This window comes from Penaeus chinensis, chromosome 19 (assembly GCF_019202785.1).
Source record: "Penaeus chinensis breed Huanghai No. 1 chromosome 19, ASM1920278v2, whole genome shotgun sequence".
Classification (NCBI taxonomy): domain Eukaryota; kingdom Metazoa; phylum Arthropoda; class Malacostraca; order Decapoda; family Penaeidae; genus Penaeus; species Penaeus chinensis.
This window is the reverse complement of record NC_061837.1, coordinates 27,495,931-27,503,150: the sequence shown is the minus strand read 5'-3', so window position 1 is coordinate 27,503,150 and position 7,220 is coordinate 27,495,931.

The following is a 7,220-nucleotide window of genomic DNA, read 5'->3' as shown; positions in this document are numbered from 1 at the left end:
TCGCTCTGCCGCCACTGTTGACTGGCGTTGCTGTAGCGGGTGACGTCATAGAGCGCGCGATTTGAAGTCCAACAAACTTTCCTCGTATGGTTGTTTTTCAATATTTTCTGTTTATATAAAGTTTTCCATGTCAAAACTCACCAATAATATTGTTCTTATTACTCAGGGTTGGAATGAGTTCTGTTTATTTATTTTCCGAGAATTTTAACACATGTTAATAAATAAAACGTATAAACTTATGCGCGCTGTGCATTTCGACATCACTTACGTAAAGAGCCAGCAGCTTTCAGAGAACTGGTCACAGTCACTGGGCAAATCCCGAGGTTTCAAGTGAGGAACTACTGAACCACCATCTTTCTAAGGAGAGCAAAAAAGAAATCTGTTCATCTTTTGTGCACAATAAATTTCTGAATAAAGTCAAATCAGACTGGCTTACTATATGAAAAATTATTCCCAGAGAAGAATGGCAAAGTTACTTCCATATTTCTAACCAGTTTTAAAAAGCTAATTTTAAAGTAACTTAACATACATTTATTTTTTTCATAGAGATGGCTGTCACTGAGTAGCTCAATCATATCTGGACTGAAGCCAACTTTTGCATGATGGAAAATTTCTAAAGATTAATATTGTATTTAACAGGGAACCTTACTAAGAAAGTAGAGACCGGGAAGGGGAGGCAAGTGGTTGGCAGCTTCCTTTGTTATTCATAGACACCTTTGTACAGGATGTATTTAGTATGACGGCTGTTGTCGTGGCAATATTTCTCTCTCTCTCTCTCTCTCTCTCTTCTCTCTCTCCTCTCTCTCTCTCTCTCTCCTCCTCTCTCTCTCTCTCTCTTCTCTCTCTCTCCTCTCTCACACACACATACACAACAGACATACATACATACATCAACACACACACACACACACACACACACACACACACACACACACACACACACACACACACACACACACACAACACACACAGGGAGGGAGGGAGAGGGAGAAGGAGAGGGAGAGGGAGAGGGAGAGGGAGAGGGAGAAGGAGAGGGAGAAGGAGAGGGAGAAGGAGAGGGAGGAGAGGGAGGGAGAGGGAGGGAGAGGAGGGGAGGGAGAGGGAGGGGGAGGGAGAGGGAGGAGGGAGGGAGGGGAGGGAGAGGGAGGGAGAGGGAGGGAGAGGGAGAGAGAGGAGAGAGAGAGGAGAGAGGGAGAAGAGGGAGAGAAGAGAGAAAGAGGGAGAGAGAAGAGAGAGAAGAGGAGAGAGAGAGAGAGAGAGAGAGAGAAGAGAGAGAGAGGAGAGAGAGTGAGAGAGAGAGAGAGAGAGAGAGAGAAGAGAGAGAGAGAGAAAGAGAGAGAGAGAGAGAGAGAGAGAGAGAGAGATAGACAGACAGACAGTCAGGTGAGGAGAGGAGAAGAGAAGCGAAGAGAAAAGAGAGAAAGAGAGGAGAAGAGAGGCGAGGAGAGGAGAGAGAAATGACAATATAATGGTTACTTTCTTGAAATGTTTCAGTAAGTATCATTTATATTGGCTCATTTTCTCCATGATTTTTTTTTTTCAAATCCGAGAATTCCTTGCACATTTCCCCCAGAACACTCATTAACTTATATTATAAATGGATCCCTGACGAGAGGTAATCCATCCCTCGGCATGTATATCTGTGGAAAGAAATTTCTACGCTGTGTTAGTAGTTTTCGTATTTTTTTCTTTCCAAGGTTGACCTTCACAAACTTCTTTTTTTTTTTCAAGTAAAGTCTTGATACTGTCTTGGGGAGAGAGTAGATTTACAGAGGACATGTGGCTAACCACCACCGCTCTCAACTATGTTAGGATAGGGTACGACTGCGGATATCTTGCATATTCATCTTCGAAACTTACGGTGACTGGAGGCGGTACTATAGCTTTAAACTTTAATTTAGTTTTTTATCTTTGCAATATTTTTTTCTTCTAATATTGTAATTTCAATAAATCTAAGAGTTTGTGCATCGACTAAAATTTGGTACCAAATACACAACTGCTCTTGTGGACCACAAAAGTCATGTCAGTTGAGAACCTATGTCAGCTCTTCTGGACATGCTGCCTTTCATCTATACTTCTCGTAAATCTGTATTTAGACTAAGACATTTATAATATTCATAAGATTTATTACAAATACAAAGTAATTCTTATTTTGTAAATTTTTTAAGGTTCATTCCTTCATTTTCCATTTTCTCTTGATATGCCATATTCAGTCACGTAACCGTCCTGAGGTCTCGGCAGTATTGATCTGTTTTTCGGCTCTCCTTCACAGAAAGCGTTGTTCTAGCATAGTTTTTCTGTATTTAAATTATGAGCGTTTCTTGCATCGTTATACATGTAAACTACGTCATTTATATATATATATTTTTTTCAGTTTCGAATTTATATTGATCTGAAGACAATTTGAGTTTTTCCTTTATCAAAATCCTCATCTAATGATTGCAGGAGGATTGCTGTTCTTTCTTGTTTCAATTTGCTTATTGTATTATCTTCTGAAGTTGATTTGAAATAATTTGTTTATTTAATTGGTAGTAGTTTTTTCTTATGTTTTTACTTGCCTGTTATTTCCCTTGAGATGTGCGGGGTTCATGTCTTGGCATTTCTTTGTATTTCGCATTCTTTGGAATTTTGAAGCTATATATTTGCGCAGTTTAGTGAGAGGGTTTGTTGGTTTTATTCTGTGTATGTAAAAATAATGTCTTTTTTCTGGACTACACAACGTTTGGAGATCTCTCAAGCGATGTATTGCATAAGATCACGTTCGTTTTATCTTCTTGTGGGGAAATTTTACATTCTATCTTTGGGTACTTGTTTATTTATTCAAAGGGTATATAACAGACGTAAGGATCGATTTACATACTTATTTATATGTTACATCTATAAGGGTACTGTCTAAATTTTTCCATCCACTACCATCTCCATTGGGAGAGAGAATAAAAAACGAAGAGAGATAGGAGGGGAGACGGGGGAGAGTGAGATTTTAAATTCAGTTTGTGATGGTTAATGGTTAATGGTTAAAAACAAAATAAATGTGCTAGACATCTAAGGTCATGTAGTACTATAGTTAATGTTAGTGAAGGATGGTTGGGTTAGTGATTAGTTGTTAAAGCTGGTTAAGGAATTAGTGAGTGAATGGGTTAGGGGTTAGATTAAGTGAAGGATATATATGCGTTTGAGGAAGGAAATCAGGTTGTCAAAGCAGAAAGTGTGAGATTCTGTGAGGATGTGGAGGAGGGAGTAGTGTGGAGGAGGGAGTAGTGTTGAGGGGGGGTACTGTTATGGGGAGGTGGACAATAAGGTTGTAAGGTAGTAATAAAGGGAGATGGGGTGGTTGATGAAGAAGGTTGTGGGAGTAGAGGTGTTGAAGTTGAGCATGTTGGGAGAGTAGAAATTTCTCCTGGGGGTTGGGTGTTGATTAGGGTGGATACTGTACTAGTAGGCATTGAGGAGGGGGTAGTTGTTGCAGTGTTCGGAGCCGTGGTCAAAGGAGAGCCGGGATTGGGGCTATTTGAAGAAGGGGCAAGCCTCATTGCCCCTAAAAGTGGGATTACGTCTTCATTATTGGCCATGATAAGCCTGGGGTATGTTGGGGAGAAAAAAAAATCAGTCCACCCCTTAGGATCCCATTGAGGGGTAAGGGCCAGGTAAGGCAGGGGATTACCGTGCCCATGGCTCCCTCAGGCCGTTCAGGACTGGCACAAAGTCAGCCTTTCATCCTTTCAGCACGGCTCTCACACCTTAGGAAGTGGATAGTAGAAGGGATTGGTGAAGGGACTGAAACGAAAAATATGAGTAGAAAAAAAGACCATGCAAAATTAGTTGAGTCGATGACTGAGTCCCAAGGTTGAGGAGTTCCCCATCATTGGGTCTCAGTCTCCGCCTCCTAAGCCCCCCACGGCAAAGGATTGGGGGGGGGGGGTCAGTTTGTGAATATCTGCAATTTGATGCACAACCAAGAACTCCTACTGCTGAAAAGTAGCGGAAAGAAAGTGGAACTGGGTTTTAAGTTTCCCTTAAAGAGTTAATGAGATGCTGATGGGCATCCTGAATGTTGATTCGGTGAAGTCATATGACCGGTACATGACTCACCTGCAAGGGAAATCTTTTGAGCCACTGTGGGAAACGCAATGCCATTTTCCATTTTCCGGGAAGTGGACAAATATGATTTCACGGTAAACACGCAGACTATTGGAAATACCTTTTGATAGTTATTTGACAATAGGGTATTTCATGATGGTGAAGGATGGCAGTCCATACGATGCAAAGTACATGACCCAGTTAATAAACAGCCCACCATTGTAGAAGATGGATTCGTGGAAAATATTCAACGTGAATTTGTTAAGAACAGTTTGAAAACAAATATTAATACAGAAGTGCGTTCATATATGGATGTACAGATTTTCCAAATACATAAACAAATGAAGAAGTCACATCTAATGACGGATCAGGTCGTCATTAAATGTCAAGCATCAGTAAACAAACAAATAAATTCTGGCGTGTGAAATATGTAAACTGCGTTCTATTTCGGGATATTGCAGTATCCCTGACAACAGCGCAGTACGAAAAGTTAAGAATTGAATGCGCAAGACTAGATAGGACGTTGCACCTGTAAGCAAAAATACCTTCGGTGTTTCATCTTCCGGCGGAGTGGTATTTGCATGGTTTTACCGTTACGAAGGGAACTGTGAAAACTTTTATCATTCTCATCTCCTTTCATTCTCCTCCGTCGGTATTTACTTCTACAAAATCACATTATATACATTCTATAAATACATGTATGTTTACTTATGTGTGTAAACTACACTATACAAAGACACTCACTCACTCACTCACTCACTCACTCACTCACTCACTCACTCACTCACTCACTCACTCACTCACTCACTCACTCACTCACTCACTCACTCACTCACTCACTCACTCACTCACTCACTCACTCACTCACTCACTCACTCACTCACTCACTCACTCACTCACTCACTCACTCACTCACTCACTCACTCACTCACTCACTCACTCACTCACTCACTCACTCACTCACTCACTCACTCACTCACTCACTCACTCACTCACTCACTCACTCTCACTCTCTCTCTCTCTCTCTCTCTCTCTCTCTCTCTCTCTCTCTCTCTCTCTCACTCTCACTCTCACTCTCACTCTCTCTCACTCACTCACTCACTCACTCACTCACTCACTCTCTCTCCCTCCAATCTTTCAATACAATCGCTACGTCATCCCCCAGCCACAGCATGGGGAATAGGCGACGCCCCTAAAAATAACTGAGGCATCTCCCTGTCTGGCACCATGGGCTTCTCGGGTGTTCCCAAGAGGAGCAGTGAACCCGGGTAGTTGTATCTGGAAGCTGGCTTTAGTTTGTTTTTTTCTATTTGTAATTGTATGGTGAAATTGTACACGTATTTGCCCTTGATTCTGATTTTTTCTCTTGAGATTATAAATGATGATGCACTCAAATTTTTTATTGCTTCTACCTCCAAAATCGTGTAAATACTTAAAAAATTTAGAATTTTCAAAAAGTATCTGTGCAGTGTCTAAAGCTACAGTCCCTTGCGAGTATTTGAATGGACTACATTTCCATTTTTTTAAAATATCCAGCCTGTTTCATCCTCTACTTCCTTTCTACAGAAACATGGCATTACAAAACCACATAACTATATAACAATCAAATGTGGTAATGGTTTAACCTAAAAAATATGCTAGCCATCAAAGGTCATATAGCACTATAGTAAAGTATTATTTATTAAAACAATGTGTGTTAAGATTTCAACTGTTACACAGCATTAGGCAAGATATGTAAAAAAAAATGCATTGACTATAACAAAAAGTAGCTACATGGTTTTCTTTTCCCATGCTTATTATATGTATACTTTGTTTTAACAGAAAGCTTTCCAATCTGGTTAATAAAATATAGGTAAAAGAGGGCTGGAAAGTATACACACTAAGGTTTGAAAAATTTTAATGAGGCTAGGTATAAAAATACAGTATTACAGTATCATTTCACAATAATAAATAACAAATATTTTTTGGCTAAAATGCAAGAAAGTAAATCTAAATTTTATTGTAATGAACCATATGTCAGCTATTGATTCTCCCACCTACAAAGTTACAGTTCTGGCTTATATTAATTATAAGTCTAAACAGCTTTTTTTTTTTTTAGGATATTGACAATATGTTGCTTGTTTGGTTAGTTGGATAAAATGAATATGAGGCTTCATAACATTTTCTGTTAACTAGCTCTCTACCGTTCCTCACACACAAGCATAAAACAAAATAGGGAATCCCTATCAAAGACAACATCTGAAGTTTTTGTTCAGATTATAGATCACACTTGCTGACATGGTAACATGTAATTTAAAAAATAATAAATAAATAAAAAAATCTTGAAAGAATATGGTACAAGGTTCTGATCACTTTCCATGCTAGATACATCCTTTTCACAGACGGTGACAGACTAAAAAAAATCCATTAGTCAAGACCCAGCCATTGAGAAGGACATGTTATGATCTCATCTCTAAGAGACACTGGCAATCTTTGAAACTTATGGGTAAGACAGAATTCCTTCTCTCCTATCATCATATCCGACCTCATTACATACCATACTTACAAAATTTTCACAGCAAAATCAAGGGCTAAAATATGAGGTAATGGAAATACAACTAATAACATTTGTATAAAAAAACCTTAGAACCCTCTATAGGTATGTGCTTGAAGTATGTATGCATACCAAATGCATAAATGTCACACATACATTGTCTAATATACAAGTTACCTCTAATGTGACAGTCTCCACAAAAGGGAAACTATGGAAATGTGAATCACGAATCATGTCTTCACACTGCCAGCTTGCCAACAATAACAAACAACCTTTGAAACTTTACTGAGAAAATCTCAAAACAAACACACAATAGACTTGATTATAGTAGTAAAAAAATAGTTACTAGCACAGTATTTCAGAAAAAAATACTGCAGTATATAAACAGACAAAATTATAACTGCAGTGGCCTAACACTGTTAGGATCTATGTTCATATAATGCAGAAGGATCAGTACTAAGAGTGCAAACATGAAGAGAACTCTTTATTGGAGGAGGAACATCAGTGCAAAATTTACCAATATGAATCCTTTTCTTTCCTTGAGAACTGACCTTGACCAAAATTGATAACTGATATCCAAAGTGCAAAGTTTTATCGTAATAGAAGCCAA